Source organism: Hyperolius riggenbachi, chromosome 3, assembly GCF_040937935.1.
Source record: "Hyperolius riggenbachi isolate aHypRig1 chromosome 3, aHypRig1.pri, whole genome shotgun sequence".
Classification (NCBI taxonomy): Eukaryota; Metazoa; Chordata; class Amphibia; order Anura; family Hyperoliidae; genus Hyperolius; species Hyperolius riggenbachi.
Window position 1 is genome coordinate 361,654,114 of NC_090648.1, and position 17,162 is coordinate 361,671,275.

At 43.5% G+C, this 17,162-nt stretch overlaps 1 protein-coding gene across 4 annotated transcripts in view; it reads right to left on the reverse strand.

Moving 5' to 3' along the window:
• Window positions 1-17,162, reverse strand: part of HTR4 (5-hydroxytryptamine receptor 4) — a 724,446-nt gene that overhangs the window by 509,570 nt on the left and 197,714 nt on the right. The window contains exon 1 of one of the 4 annotated variants that reach the window (XM_068277121.1): window positions 17-40. The exons of the other annotated variants lie outside the window; for them this stretch is intronic. The gene's annotated coding sequence lies outside the window, so the exon portion shown is untranslated. Of the gene's footprint in view, window positions 1-16; window positions 41-17,162 lie in introns of those variants that run through there. 4 annotated transcript variants of the gene reach the window in all.

Consider the following 17,162-nt stretch of genomic DNA (forward strand, 5'->3'; position numbering starts at 1 on the left):
AGGTGCTAAACTGTACCTGCTTGTGTCCAAGGAGGAGGCTTTTGCAGAGAGGGTTAATTCACCTGGACTATGTTCCCTTGTTGCAGAGCTCCATCCTCCCAACACTTCCTGTTTCACAGTGAAAGTTGTGGCTCATTCAACCCTAGTTATGGAATGGAGATCGCAACATTTACTTACTATACTGGATCAATAATAAAGCCATTGTCTTAATTCCCAGGTGTTCCGGTATCCTAAAAATGATCCAACATAGGTGCAGTGATGACCTAGGTATCACCTTTGCCAAGCATTCCATTTTTACTTTCAGTTGACAGAATAAAACTGTCTTGGCAAAATCCCTAAATGAAGTGTCTCTGCAAAGTTCATTCACTTTACAGATTAAGCACCAGCATTGATAACATTAAATGAAAACATAAAAAATAAAACAATGGAAAATTAGTTGTGCTATGAGCAAAATTAACCCCACCACCACTAAATTTAGAAAAGATGACTCAGAGCTGAATTAACTAAAGATGTATACATACCTGGGGCTTCCTCCAGCCCCATCCGCTTGGATCGCTCCCACACCGCCATCCTCCACTGCCCGCAGCTTCAGGAACCAGGTCCCCGCCCTGCCATCAGTCGGCTCCAGTCTAACGTAAGAGAAATTTGCTCTTTGCGTATCTCTACAGCAGCCGCTGGAGAGATACGTAGAGAGCGTAGACTGGTGCTGACTGATGGAAGTGCGGGGTTCTGGTTCCTGAAGCTGCGGGCAGCGGAGGCCGGCGGTGTGGGAGCGATCCAAGCGGATGGGGCTGGAGGAAGCCCCAGGTATGTATACATCCTGGTTTCATTCAGCTCTGGTACACTTAAGAGCAAAAATCTGCCTGAAACCTCCAGGCAGAACAACATAGCTAAAACACATCCCCTTCAGCAAATTATAGACTTTCTGCAATACCATTATAACCCTTCTTTTAAAGCACTGCCAATGTAGAAACATGAGCATTGCCCCCCCCCCCCCCCCCACCCCTAGCCCATAACAGCATCACTTCACAATGCTACCATCAGCAATATTTGACTTTCCAGCCAGTAATACCACTAAAATTCTAACATTCCCAGGGGAACTATAGCAGTCTCAGAGCAGCACCATTATTAGTCGTCATTGCTCTTATATGCTCCATACTGTAAACTAATATACAGTATTTGCAACAACAATGTAAATCCCTAAGGGCTGTTTTACACTGTGAATTCTGACAGCAACAGGAATAACATTGCGGTTCGGTCAAAATTCCACATATATTCACTGCACATGTCTGCTGAGATTTTAGTGCAATCCGATGGTTGTACAACGCTAATCTGATTGTGATTTGTGATGGTAGGAAAACTAACAAAAGGGCAAAAAATGTTGAATTACCAAATCACAAACAAATCACATAGCACAGAGATTGCTATGCAATTTTCTCTCATTCTTATACTTTCTACAGGTGCGCTAAATATTAAAAAACGCAGGACTGACATTTGCAATCATGTAAAATCGTGGAAAATCTCATCACACTAATCGAATGGTTTCCATCAGCTTTTACACTTCCTAGATTCAGATCACAAAATGCTGATAGTGGAAAACAGCCCAAAGTTAAATAATTTTAACAGCTTGAATTACTGAAAACATGGAAAACAGCATATACTGTATACCCTTACTACAATAATCACTGAGAGGTCCATTTCACATCTTCACAATTTTGCTGTAAAATATGCTGTTCCTTGGATACAGAATGATTACCCATGAAACCAATGTGCACAAGACACGACCAGGACTAGTAGTGTTCTCAAAACTGAATACTTGTCAGCACAAGCATGGTTCATGATCCAGCAGTGTAGAAAAAGACAGGGGCTGAACGTTTGAGTCTTTCAGGTGCCTTCTGACAAACTCCATGGGGGCTGCCATGTGCCATTTACTAAGGAGTGGCTTTCATCTGGCCACTCTACCATACAGGCCCGACTGGTTGATTGCTGCAGAGATGGTTGTCTTCTGGAAAGTTCTCCTCTCTCCACAGAGGACCTCTGGAGCTCTGACAGAGTGACCATATGGTTCTTGGTCACCTCCCTGACTAAAACCCTTCTCCCCTTATCACTCAGTTTAGATGGCTGGCTTGCTCTAGGAAGAGTCCTGGTGGTTTTTAACTTTTTCCACTTACAGATGATGGAGGCCACTGTGCTCATTGGTACCTTCAAAGCAGTAGAAATTTTTCCGTATCCTCCCTCAGATTTGTGCCTCAAAAAACTCCTGTCTCACAGGTCTACAGACAATTCCTTTGACTTCATGCTTGGTTTGTACTCTGACAAGAGCTGTTAACTGTGGGACCTTAGGAGGAGACACACACTGAAACCGCTATTCATTCCACGTGGTTTTGTCAGAAAACTGCTCAGACAGGACCTGCTGGTTTTCCCTGACCTAAAACCCACAAACAAGTAACACTCCCTGGCTTCCAGTTGTGAGGATTTTGACATCTGGGAGCTTGTAATATAAATGATAGACATACAAATATGAGATCTACTTCTGATATCCATAGGATACCAGCCTCCAGTGTATTTGTGCCAAGAATATGCTAGTCCTCCTGAAGAAGTGAAGAATACAAAAGGTTACTACTTGGGAACAAATTCCATTCAAAAGCCCCCCCCGGGGAGCAATCAAAAATTGTATGAGGAACTATTGTATGTAACACTTATTACTGTGACGGCTTTATCAGCTCGTGTGTGCTCTACCTATATGCAAATTTTCTTAAATATGTTTTATGTGTTTATAATAAATTATGTTTTAATTACTAGATGATTTGACTATATTGAGAATATATTGAGAAGCTGGTTGTCCCCAAAAGCCATATTTGCTCATATCAAGATTAGCATCTTATGAGGGCTAAAAGGGAAATACCCATTTGTAACTTTATTGGATAATATTATTTACCAGGACCTATTGATCCATCTACACTTAGGGCATTTGAATCAGATCAACTGTGGGACTTTATATAGACAGGTGGGTGCCAATCTAAATCATGTCAAATCAACTGAATTTACCACTGGTGGACTCCAAATAAGCTGCAGAAACCTCTCAAGGATGATCAGGGGAAACAGGATGCACCTGAGCTCAATTTTAAACCTCTTGGAAAAGACTGTGAATACTGATGTACGTGTGCTTTCACATTTTTGTTGTTTTAATAAATTTGCGAAAAATCTCAAGGAAACTTTTGTCATGTCATTATGGGGAGTTGCGTGTAGAATTTTGAGGAAAAATTACCCTGAATTTGATACATTTTGGAATAAGGTTGTAACATAAAATGTGGAAAAAGGGATGCGCTGTGAATACTTTCTGGATGCACAGTAGATAGAGTTATTTATACATTATTAACCCTTTCTGGACCAGCACCCTCTGCCCCCTTAAGGACCAGAGGGTGCTGGTCCAGCAAACCGCCGCTTCCCGACAAATCGCCGCAAGTTACCGTCGCTCCCGCTGTACACGCCGCTCTGTCCCCGCCGCAGGCTGCTCTCTCTGCCGTCGCTATGATGGCAGAGCGCTGTGCGCCGGTCAGGAGCCGCTTTCATTGGCTCCTGACCCTGTCATTCCATGTAAGCCAATGGGAACTGCTTACATGAATGACAGGGCCAGGAGCCAATGAAAACGGCTCCTGCCCGGCTCACAGTGCTCTGCCATCATAGAGGCGGCAGGGCATCACATTGTGGCGGGGGCAGAGTGGACCAAGCGACAGGGACGGGCGGGGGCGTGCGGTCAATGGGACGTAGAGTTTACGTCCGGTCAGGACCACAGCGCCCCCTGCCCGCCGTAGATTTATACTCGCTCGGTCCGCAGGTAGTTAAAGTAATCTACAGTCTGTTTAGATTTCTTTTTATTTTCTTGATGTGAATTTCATTGACAGGTGTTGATACTGAATAAACACATCCACCAGGAAGTTTTTCCGTGTAAGAAACCCAACTGGCTGGAAAGACTTGTTAACAAGGCACAGAGGCAGACGTTCGTTACTGAGAACGGGCTGAATGTTTTCTCTATTTAACCAGTATAGACTTCCCTTGGAAGATTTATACAGTAAATATCAGCGCAGGATTGAAAAAGATTTTTTTTTAACTATAGGTTCAACAGAGTAGCATACATGTTGCTTGAGAATGGAAAGATGCTTCCTGTAAACCCTTGATCATGCCAAGGCCCATTTATATATTTTACGTGATTTATATTCTATGTCTTCCATAATTACAGTTCTTGTCAGAATATTATTAGTCAGACTTAGCAGCATATAATATATTTAGGGAGCTTAAATTCATAATTTATACTTTGCTGTTATCAAATATTTCAATATAGCAAAAGCTATAAATAGTAATTTTCTCATTGCAGAGGGGCATCCCTAATATTTTATTGTTACAAATTAAAACATTTAACAAATCTATCTGTATAAAGTAGAAAAAGGAGCTATAAATAAAGTACACTAAGGTATATGCCAAAATGGTTCCTAAAGAGACAGATTTTAACCCCTTCCCAACTGAGGGGTTTTACCCCTTCAGCATCCGAGCAATTTTCTCCTTTCAGCGCTCCTTCCATTTATTCGCCTATAACTTTATCATTACTTATCGCAATGAAATGAACTATATCTTGTTTTTTTCGCCACCAATTAGGCTTTCTTTAGGTGGGACATTATGCCAAGAATAATTTTATTCTAAATGTGTTTTAATGGGAAAATAGGAAAACATATGGGAAAAACAACATTATTTTTCAGTTTTCGGCCATTATAGTTTTTAAATAATGCATGCTACTGTAATTAAAACCCATGAAATGTATTTGCCCTTTTGTCCCGGGTATAAAACCATTTAAATTATGTCCCTATCACAATGTTTGGCGCCAATATTTTATTTGGAAATAAAGGTGCATTTTTTTCAGTTTTGCGTCCATCCCTAATTACAAGCCCATAGTTTATAAAGTAACAGTGTTGTACCCTCCTGACATAAATATTTAAAAAGTTCAGTCCCTAAGGTAACTATTTATGTATTTTTTTTAATTGTAAATTTTTTATTTTTTTTTTTAATTACAAAAAAAAAAAAAATGGGGAGTGTGGGAGGTAATGAGTTAATTTTTTGTGTATAAGTAATGTATGTGTGTGTGAAAAATGTGTAGGGTGTAGTTTACTATTTGGCCACAAGATGGCAACAGTTTAATGCGACCTCCAAGCTTCCTTCCGGAAGCTTGGAGGAAGTACAAAGAGGCTGGGATTTTTTTTTTTTTTTTCACAATGATCGAGCTGCTTAGCGAAAGCAGCAGATCATTGCGGGGGCAGAGATCAACGAACGGGAATGTATTTTCCCGTTCATTGATCTCCGGGCGAGCGGGCAGCGGCGTGCACGATCGCGGGAGTGCGAGCGGGAGAGCGGACATCGGCGGTAGCGGCGGGGGTACGTATATCTACGCTCCGGGCGGGGAAGTGAAGTCCAAAGGAGCGTAGATATACTGTACGGCGGCGGGGAACCAGTTAAGAACCAGTACAAGTAACAAAGAGCCAAGAGCAATTTCCATCTGCCCTAGTTGGCAAACACCTTCATCACAGAGCGCCTCAAACCATGTGACATCAACTGACAAGAAATGGTGGACACCTGTAATGATCCGCTCAGCTGTCTGCACAGACAGTCAGCTGTTTGACCATTCCTTAAGTCTGAGGGCTGCAGGTCTCTGGAAAAGAGACCTGTCTTTGCTTTGTAAGTTCCAGACCTGCTCTGCTGCTGAGGAATTTGCATATATTTGTTATGCAGATTGCCTACCTGCCTCCTTTGAAGGCTGGCAGTATAAACACCATGTTCTCCCAGAATCCTTGGCTGGTCATCCTTCATGGTTTGTTACTGATGAACTCTCCTAGTGTATCAGCCCTGTTTGTCTGTCAAAGTTTACCTTAGAGCAATTCCTTGGGACTGCATTAGGCAGCTCTTCTAGTGCAGTCAGGTTAAAGTTTATCTGTATTGCCTGTCTTGTCTTGTCCTTGCGATTGCACTGTCACCAGCGGTTAGCGATGGTGAATAGTTTAGTCCAGTACCTGGATCGTACTTGCCCTAGCGTTAGTGGCAGTGGATCTCTAGTCTAGGTCTTGGAGTTTTACCGTAGCTGCGGTTGCTACTGGTTACTCCTGTCTGTCTTGCCGTGTGGATCACACTCGCTGTGGCGGTAAGAGCAGTGGATCCTGCTAAAGCCTATTCTTGTACTCGGATCACACTTGCTCTGGTGGAAAAGAGCAGTGGAACCTGCTAGTTCTGTTTCTGTACTTGGATCACACTTGCTCTGGTGGAAAAGAGCAGTGGATTCTGCTAGCTGTTTCTCTACTTGGTTCACACTTGCTCTGGTGGAAGAGAGCAGTAGATCTTGCTAGCTCTGTTTCGGTACTTGGTTCACACTCGCTCTGGCGGAAAGAGCAGTGGATCCTTCCTGTCCTATCCCTGAACCCGGATCGCATTCGCTCTGGCGGAAGAGCAGTGGATCCTATCTACCCTATTCCTATTTCCGTTTGTCTGTCTTGTCTGATACGTACGCTTGCTGTAGGCTGGCTGACGTAACCATTTAGCAAGCGTTCACGTTCTCTATTTTCGTGTTTGTCTGTCATTGGTTAGTTAGGGTGGCTCGCTTATCACTGGGCGCCTAACGCGCGGTGATCGGGCTTAAAACGCTTTCGCTGTTGCGAATGAATGCGGTGTTCGCGTTTAGCTAACGTTTGTTATTTTCCTTACCTTCTGATTGTTGTTTGCTGTGCCTTTGCTACTCTCGTGTTCTGTTCTGATCAGCCTTGTGTCACTTCTGGCAATCGTCTCTCTCTTGCGATTGCGTTCCCGCTTTGTTTCTGCGGATGTGTGTTCACAGTCGCAGGGTGGCAACTAGATTGGGGAACACAAATTTAGTCTGTCTCTGTGCTCTCTCTCTTGGAGGGCTATCATGCCCTACTGTGCCTTACCCGCACAATTCTCATCTGGCATCTGTGGTCGTGCAGAGGCTGTGCTCGTCTGCACTCCACAGCTCCATCTGCTGGTGGGAATTGCCCTCTACTGGTGCATTGCACCTAACCTGGGTTCTCCCAATTACACGTTTGTGGAGGATTTCCGCCGCGTCAGCGCACGTCTGGTGCGCTGACCACGGAAACGATTCCGCAAACGTTACAACACCACAAGAAAACTGGGTGGAGAATTGAAAAAACAAGATACTTGAAAGGGCACCTAATATCGAGTCTGGTTAGAATGGCTAGAAATGAAATGGATTTGTCATGCCTCTCACCAGCAATTAGCAGAATTCTCCTCCACGGGACACAATCAAAAGGTTATGTTCATAGTGGTGCATTACTATCGTAATGCAATTATATTGTCATGGTATATTCACATCAGTGCATTATAAGTGCTGTACAACAGATTCGCCAGGCATACCGTGATGCATGTTGTACATTAACGCATAACACAAGCATTAACAGTAGTAGTGAAGCATACTTTCTATGTACGGCATGCTGCACTGCATAAGGTGTGATGCGACTTTTGCTGCGTCACATTCCTGTTTTTACAAGGAAAGCAACAACTCCCCACTGTGAACATAGCCTTAAGTTATATTACTCCAAAATAACATAACTGCTGGAGAAAACTACAATGCTCAGATTATCAAATGTATGCAGATGCCTCTCAAGCTACACTGATAACCTACCTGCAGGAACAAAATATAAGATCATATGAAAAAGTGTACCAAACAAGTTGGCTTTACCTTTTAAAAGTGGGGGTAATTGCAGTGCCTTTATGTCCTATTGTTCCTCTTTCCATAATTCCGCCTTCTTTGAAGCCTTTTTATTCCCACTTTCTTCACTGGGCTTCTTTCCTGCCTGAAGTACTACAGTTTATCAATGAGTACCACTGTTTATCCAATCAACACTGTGTAGCATTGAACTTTTTTTATCCTTTTTTATTTTTACACTGGTCTGCAGTTTAGTATTTTTTTTCCAAATCTTTCACTTGGCATACACACAGCAGTGGTATGACAATTAGTCAATGCACGAGAAGTTTTCCTATTTTACCTCAAAGTATTGCACAGAAAATAGTTACATTTTTGCAAGACATGAGAATGGAAAACATTATAAAAATGGCACTTAGATGTCTAAGGTGCTTTACAAGAGTTGATCATATGAAACTCTTAACTTGTAGATTATATTTCACACTTGGAAGGTAGTTATGCAAAATATTATGTTTTTTTCACTTACAGTAACTGTTTATTTAGGAGTTCCTTTATATTTTGTTGTACTGTTCATTATGAACTTGCCAACAGTTAATCAATGTCAAAAGGAGCAGTTTTAGAATTCATAATAAGACTAGCTGTAGCAAGAGCTGTTTAGAATTTTAGGTTTTGTCAGTACAATAAATACAAGAAGGTCTGAAACACTGTAGGGGAAATGCAACATAAACTTTATTATTAGATGGGTCGATCTGGAGCAGGAATTAGTCCACCCATTCCCCATCAAGTGTCTTCTTTGGACACACAAGCCCTATCTTGGCCCCAACTCCGAAACATTCCCTATTGCGGAATCATTAATCATTAAAAAATCTTTAGGCAAAATATTGCCCCATCTGGTCTCCTCTTCTAGTCTTGAATCCTTTTTCTATAACCTAGACTTCCAACCTGGGGTTTGTGGCCTGGCCTGGGGTGTGTGGAGGGCTAGGGGGATTGTCTCAGTTGCGGACATATTGTCACAGGGATCCATTTCCTCCTGGCCGCAGCTACAAGAGAAATATCAACTTCCAAACTCGGAGGGGTTTAGATTCATGCAAATTAGACACTTCTTGCAGCATAGATGCGCCGGGGGGCTCCGACTAGCCCGATGTAATTTAGAGTCTACATATTGCTCTACTCCCTTACCAGAGGGCCTTATCTCTAGCATGTATTATGACCTCTGGTAAGCTAGGTTCTCTGGCCCCTCTAAAGCGATGACTAAGTGGCAGGACAGACTAGGGGCTCTCATGGATAAATCTCAGTGGGAGGTCATCTTCTCCGCTATTGCCAGTTCTTCTAGACATACCTTAACCAAAGAAAGGAACTATAGGCTGTTTTATGATTGGTATAGAACCCCAGTCCAACTGGCCAAATGGAACCTAGTTTCTTCGGATCATTGCTTCTGGGGCTGTCCGGCCCCAGCAGACCAATTACACTGCCGGTGGTCCTGTCCCTTAGTTGCGGGATTCTGGTCCCAGTCCTTCACCTTGGCCTCGGAGGTTATTGGGAAACAGATCCAGCCTAACCCCTGGTCGGCCCTAATCCATAAGCCTATCCCGGAGCTATCCAAGCACCAAAATAAACTTCTCGGGCAAATCTGTGGGGCCTCTAAGGCCTTACTGGCAAAATACTGGAAATCTCTTCCTCCTTCCAGGCCCGAGCTTATTAATAAAATTCAGCATATCTACACCCTGGAGAAGATGACCTCTTACATTAGAGAGACTATGCCTGCCTTCGAAAAAATCTGGGACCCCTGGACAGCGTGGAAGTCGTCTCAAACCTAAGACCCCTCCCTATGTCTCCCCCACCCCCCTTCTACGCCTCCGTACCCTTATTATATATATCCAAGAAGGTCTGGTCACGGCAAAACTGGCTTCATGGCTATCAGTGCGCTCTATTGTTTTATTTCCTGTTTCTTTTATTTTTGGCTTAATTGTTACTCTCTGTAGAACTCTGCATTGTTCCAGTGAATTGGCAAACTCTCTATAATCCTCCCAAAAGGTCTCGATGCCCCCACAGTAGCTATGGACATACTGCCGTTATCTCATTATGGGGTGTCAACCTATGACATCATCAATGTATAATGAACAATGCTGTACTTTTGTTATTTGTTTTGGAAAGTAATAAAAACAAAGTTTAAAAAAAAATAATTAAACTTTATTGCTTACATTTTAAAGAACGCCAAACAGAAAACAGAAGGTACATAGTGCTTATTCAAAGGACCCCAATCACTTTTTCTTTTTTTTTTGCAATTCAAAATACATGGGTACACATTCATATTTGATGTACATTTATCATACAGTAAAAAGCACAACAAACTACTTGTTCCATATATAGTTGTCACTTACAGCACTAAATGTCTTACCCATAGGTGTTTAACAGGCTTTTTTCTTATAAATGTTCTTTAATATTTTCAACAGCTGTCATTGGAAAGGACCTGTACAAAGATTTCCACTATTTTGGTTTCTGAACTGTACCGCTGCTATCCAGGGAGTGCTTTTGAAAATTAAGGAAAGCCTGAGAATTTATATTCTGGCGTATAAGACTACTTTTTATCCCTTGAAAATGCAGGGGTCGTCTTATACGCCGAGTATCATTGACACAGGGTGATACTCCCTATCTTGTTACCGCCTCTCAGATCTCGCTGCTGAGGACTGTAGTGAGGTGGCGCAGATGCACATGTGAGAGATCGGAGAGGCAGAGAAGGAGGTAAATGTGATACAAGTGTGGGCCAGAAGGGTAAAAGAGGCATGTTTTATGGGCACAGCACGATCTATTCTTCCATACCGCTCTGATAAACAAGTAGACAAGAAGAGCTGACCAATCCACTTAGGGATTAATCCAACCAGTCAATCACCTATATACTGTTATATACTGGGTACCACATACAGTACAGCACCAGTGTATGTACATTTTTGTTTGGTGTGCATTGGAAGAGGGGTAGTCATACGGCGAGTATATCCCAAACTCTATATTTTAACTGGAAAAATTGGGGGGTCGTCTTATACGCCCAGTAGTCTTATACGCCGGAATATACGGTAGTTCAAAGCCTGTTGGTACAAGTTAAGAGGTACAAAGCTATCACCTTAAAGGACACCCAAGGTGAAAATAAACTAATCGTAAAAGTTTATTTTTTAAGTTTTTACTGTTTTATTGTTTTTGCTCAATGACACATTCATTGAAGTATGTCAGAGCTAAAGTCAATGAACAATTGACCTTTTTTATCTCTTTCCTGCTCTCAAAAGCCATTTTCTGCTAGAAAAGTGATTTATAGTTGTAGTTTCTCATCAGTGAGGGTCACACACTGGTCACTAGTCTGACCCATTCCTGACTCAGACAGGAACTGCCACTTACATACCTGAACTGGTCAGAGTGTATTAAGTGATAAAGATGCTAAGCCTGCATTCAATATTAATAAGTCAGCACAGATCAAAGAAGAATAAATACAGTCAATAAAACTTCACCACGGTAATATTCCAACCTCACATGGTCTCGTGGCCAACCATCACCCAAAAGAGAAGTTGATTCCCTGATGACGCTAGATTGCGAAACTGGTCGGAAAGAAGGCAGGCGGCACCTTAAATGTCTTAGGCCTCGTTCAGACTATACACGCGGCCGTACGCATTTTGGCAGCGCGTATAGTGTGCGACATGCAAGAACGGTAGAAGGGCATAGACAGCCCTTCTACCGTTCCCATCGCGCTATCGCGTGCTGCACAAATTTTTGGGAGTTGCAGCGCAGATCTCATTCATTGTAATGAATGGGACCTGCAGCCCATAGTAGCGCAGATGGAGCCATCACTAGGGGGAGCTGCATTTTGCTTTTACAAGTGTAGTGCTGTCATGCTGAAGGCAGAGGACCATAAAGCGCTGGAGTCCATAGGAAGGTGAGTTGCTCTGCCGTAATTTGACAAGGGGGAGCAAAGACGTGGGGGCGGGGGGACCACACATGCAACTGGGGGACCACACAGGGGGATGAGCGGGACACAGAAACACACACAAGGGGGGCAGTAGGGGACACAGACAGAGACACACACACACAGGAGGACAGGAATGGACACAAGGGGACTCGAGGACCACACAGGGGGCTGGAGGACACACACACAGGACAGGAGGGGACACATGGGGCAGGAGGACCACACAGGGTGGCTGGAAGGATTGACACACACAGGAGGACAGGAAGGGACACAGTGAACACAGGAGGACAATGGGAGAGAACATGTACAAAACACTCCTGGAACATGGACGCACCAGGTTTAGTAAATACTGTATACATTTTTTCCCCTGATTTTTGCCCTCTAAATCTAGTTGCTTCTTATATTCCAGAGCATCTTATATTCTGAAAAATAAGGTACATAAAAAAAAATGATAAATCATCTTCTCTTTTGCAGATTTTAAAATTAGTTAAAAAGACAACCTCAGATGTACAACAACACGTCATATCACACCTTAAGACTTAAGGCCTTTTTCCATTGCCGCTTGTGCTTCCACCTGCAGCAAGCAACAATTTCCACTAGCTGAAATTGCGCCATATAGCCGTCGGTAACGGAGCATGATCGTGGTGATACTCTCCCAAGCCGGCTATTGCATGCAGGGAAAAATTGCAAACACACTAGTGGGAAAATGAGAACCACGATTTACAATTACAATAGTAATTGCAGCTATAGTGGCACCTGGGGGTGATTTGGCATCTGTTTTTTTAGGTGATGCAAATATTGGCAAAGATATCTGGATATTGTGATTGGTAGGTTAGGGTTAGGCATTAATACACAGGGAGGGTTCAAGTGAGCATTGGGTTACATTTAGAAATAGTAAAATATCAGCAAAGTTACCGATATTTTACTATCGTATTACCCATTGCTCAATAGTACAAAATAGGTAATTTTCCCGATATTCTACTAGCAGCTATCCCCTGCACCCAAATTACTATAGTGCCTTTAAATATATGCTATTATGAATAATTATGAACAGATAGTGCAAGTAAACTCTCTTACTACATGAAAGTGGTACATTGGCCAATCATTTGCAAATAAAAATTTAATGTGTGTATATGCACATGCTAGACTGCACTCAGCCAAGAAACTTTAAACCGGTCTTCTAAATTAATCCCCATTACTACAGCAACACATCCAATGAAGAAATCTTCAAGTACTCCAATTACCAAAAACAGAGACACAATAGCTGGGTAGAGGTTTTGTCTGGCTGGTCCAGAAGTACAGTGCTGTAATGGGTGCCTGTAGTTAGAAGAACAAAACACTGGGAGGTCAAGGAAGGACTGACACAGCATGACTGCTGAAGACAGTCAATGCATTATCATCATTACATGAGAAAAGGCCAAAAGCACTACTGCTGATGAAACACGGCAGTGATATATTGTGCCAGTACAATCACACCTAACTGCAGGTATCTGAAGTACATTTTTTATTGTTTCCTACAGAGACAAAGAATGTAGGAGAGAGATCAAGTGCAGAAGAAGGCTGGAATCTACAATAGATACAAATGTACATCCTATCTTTTAATATGAAGTAAAAAACCTGAGTTATAAGGATTTAACAGCATCGCTCTGGTATATTGCGCACATCTGTGTCCCATGGGCATTCTTTGCAATGACATTAGGCGGGAAAAAAAAACTTTAAAAATGAAAGAAAAGTCAAGGTCTGAATACTAAGCAGGCTTCAAGTTATAAAGATAGATGTTAAATGGCAAGCATGTTTATCAATATAGAATTACATGAAAATATAAATATATTGCCTAGGCCCCAGACAGCCAGGCCTAGTAATGTAATTTTCTAGCACAGTCACAATGTCAAAGTCTCTGTTTGCTATGAAGTCTCATGATAAAGAGGAAAGAATCAAAGAGGAAGAAGTGAAAGGTCACGCCAACCACGGAAAACATAAGGAAAAACACAGAAAACAAAGATGCTTTGTCGATAACTAGAAGAGACGAGACATTTTTGGGGTTTTTTCGAGTGGCTAGCTTTCTTTTCATTACGGTTACAGATACTATGGTGCGACACCCTGAAAATTAGGGTTAACTGCCTAGGTTTTAGTTTTTGTATTAAAGGAGTTGTCAGGGGAAATATAGTAAAATGAATGGTACTTACCAGGGGCTTCCTCCAGCCCCAAGCTACCAGGACCTCCCTTGCCGCAGCTCTGCGCGCAGCCGTTCGCCGGAGCTCCGGCCCGATCCCTGGCGATGACGTCAGAGCGACCTGGAGGTCGCTCTGTACTGCGCCTGCGCGATCGGCACTGTCAATCACCGCCACGTGGGCCGGAGCGGACTGCGCAGGCGCAGAACCTGTGCAGTCCGCTCCGGCCCATGTGGCGGTGATTGACAGTGCCGATCGCACAGGTGCAGTTCAGAGCGACCTCCAGGTCACTCTGATGTCATCGCCGGGGACCGGGTCGGAGCTCCAGCGAACGGCTGGCTGCAGAGCTGCGGCAAGGGAGGTCCTGGGAGCTTGGGGCTGGAGGAAGCCCCCGGTAAGTAGCGTTTATTTTATTATAATTTCCCTGACCACTCCCTTAAGAACAACATATATGAATGATAAAATCACTGATTGTCACATTTACAGGAGATAAGAAAAAAAAAATAGGAGCCCAAATCAGATTCCTAAGGGGCATAGTAAGTTAGACTAAGCAATGTCAAACTGACAGAACAGATGACCTAAGGCCGAAGTTATCTGAGAGTGAGAGCCAAGGCTGCCAAGTCCTGGTAAAAGCATCTAGCAAATCATTAACAATAGCCAGTAGTCGTTCGGAGATCATAATGTCCATTACTATATGGTTTAAGTCAAGAGAGAGTGGGTTGCTGCCACTGCCTCACTATGTGTAGCCTGGCAGCCAGAGGCGTATCTAGAGGGGTGCAGGCATGGCTCTTGCCATGGGCGCCACAGCACCAAGGGCGCCATGCCTGCCACTGTGCTGCACCGCTATGCCTGCCCCTGTGATTCAGATTTCAGATCAGATTAATTCTCTTATCTGGGGAACATGGACACTTAATTTATATATGTAGGGTGCACTTGGCTTAGTGTTAGAAAAGAGGACAGAGAGGGAATAAGAAGAGATATTTCCAAAAAAGTAACTTCAGCAATATCCTGAGCAAAAAACATAGGCAACCATAACATGTGTACGCAAGAAAGGATGCGGTTTTTAGATGAGAGGGGGCTCTGAAGGGGGGGGCGCAATTTCAGTGTTTGCCATAGGCCCTATATTACCCAGATACGCCCCTGCTGGCAGCTTTAGCTATGTGTTGTTAAAGTCTATGGGGAGGAAACTTCCAGCCTATAGGTTTGTCAACAAGCAACAGAGACAGGATCAGGAGAGAGCGAGACATCCGAAACAGTCCCCTATAAGGGACTTCTGATCAATATCGCTTCACTCGTGTGCAAAACCACCAGATATGTACCATTGACCTTACATTGCCACAATTACAAACAGATGTTGGACGTGGCGGTGATAGACAGCACCGATCGCGCAGGCGCAGTACAGAGCGACCTCCAGGTCGCTCTGACGTCATCGCCGGATACCGGGTCGGAGCTGCGGCGAGCGGCTGGCTGCAGAGTTGCAGCGATGGAGGTCCTGGGAGCTTGGGGCTGGAGGAAGCCCTCCGGTAAGTACCATTCATTAAACTATATTTCCCCTGACAACTCCTTTAACTGATAAGAACCCCAAATATATAGATGGCTAAAATTTTTACAGATAGCTACATGAAACAAATATGTTTTGTAATGATTTTTATTAACATGTATATATTTTTGTCATTACTTTAGAAAGTCAAACAAAATAGGGGGACGTGACTAGCGTGGAGACAAAGACGGCAGCACACTAGCTGAGCTCCGATAACTTACCGCCTCAAATCGGCTAAAAGCAGACCCATTCCGCGCAACACCCGCAGCTCCAGATGGAGGACACAATGATGGAGCTAGACGCCTCAAAAAAAAGGAAGAAGGGCATTACAAAGCCCCAGAAACTCACTGACTTCTTCCCTGTGCGCGGCGAGACCTCCGCCCAAGATGGCGCCGACGCTACTGCTTCCCATCAGCCATCTCCACCCGCTCCTGACGGAGACGCTGATCATCCAAAGCCTGATGAGACCAGCTCCCCCTCCTCTCCGGACACAGCTTCACCGTTTCAGAGCCCAGCTAAATCGAGGCCCAGGAGAGACTCCAACCCCGGTGGCAATCAGGAGGTAGGCACCACACAGCTCACACACGCAGGCCTGCAGCAAGCAGGAGTACAGTTTCAAATAGAAGCATTCCCTGCCACAGAGCAACCTGCCTCGCAAGCTTTCATTAGAGACATCTTAGTCTCCTTCAAAGCATCTCTACAAATGGACTTTGCTAACTTTACCACTGATATTAAATGAGAGATGTCCGCGTTAGGTGAAAGGGTTAATAACACAGAAAACAAGATCTCTGATCTCATAAAACAGCACAATGTGATGGTAGACACCTCTGAAGCGCAGTCCTCTGATATAGCCTGGCTCAAAACCAAATCGGCAGATATGGAGGATAGAAACAGACGCAATAACCTGAAATTCAGGGGCATACCTGAAAAAATCTCCTCAGCTGAGCTTAAAGATCATCTGAAATCAATAATGAAGTCCTTACTTCCACATCTCGCAGAAATTGAACTAACGATTGATCGAGCACATCGATTGCCTAAGCCAGCTCATCTCCCAGACTCTGTCCCTAGAGATGTAATCGCCAGATTCCTGTTTTACCATATTAAAGAGGACTTTATGACCACCCTAAGAAAAGCCGGATCTCTACCAGACCCCTTTTCTCACATTCAAATCTTCGCAGACCTCTCCCCTGCAACGCTGCTGTTACGACGAGACCTGCAACCATATACAAAGGCTCTCCAATCCCTGCAAATCCCATATAAATGGGGCTTTCCCACCAAACTCATCTTCTCATTCCGCAACAAACAATATGTAATTACCTCTCCTGAGAATGGTCTCAAGCTCTTCAAACAACTTCAGATCCAAGTTGCTAATGTTCCGCAACGCCAGCAACCTAACCCAAGCGCCTCCAAAATTCTTCTGGAATGGCACAACAAAGCCAAACATTAATGGCGGGAGTTATCACCGTTCCTCCCTGCTCCTTTGGCCTACAAGATCTCCGCTCTATAGAGTGTATTATCCCTTTATCCCTGCAGCTCACTTCAAGAGAAGGACAATCCTCTCTTTACCGCCACAATTATTAGTGTGCTTTGTGAACTGTGGGCACACTGGTGAAAATACGTACTGCCTAGTTTGACTACTAGAGCACTAAGAATGTTTAAGGCTAACACCCTTCTGATTTGTTGTTCAGAGTTCTATTTCTGGTTTTACTATTTTATTGGTTATCTGTTGCTGCTATATATGTATGGTTTGGTCTGCATTACCCAATTTCGTACAAGTATACCTAAGCT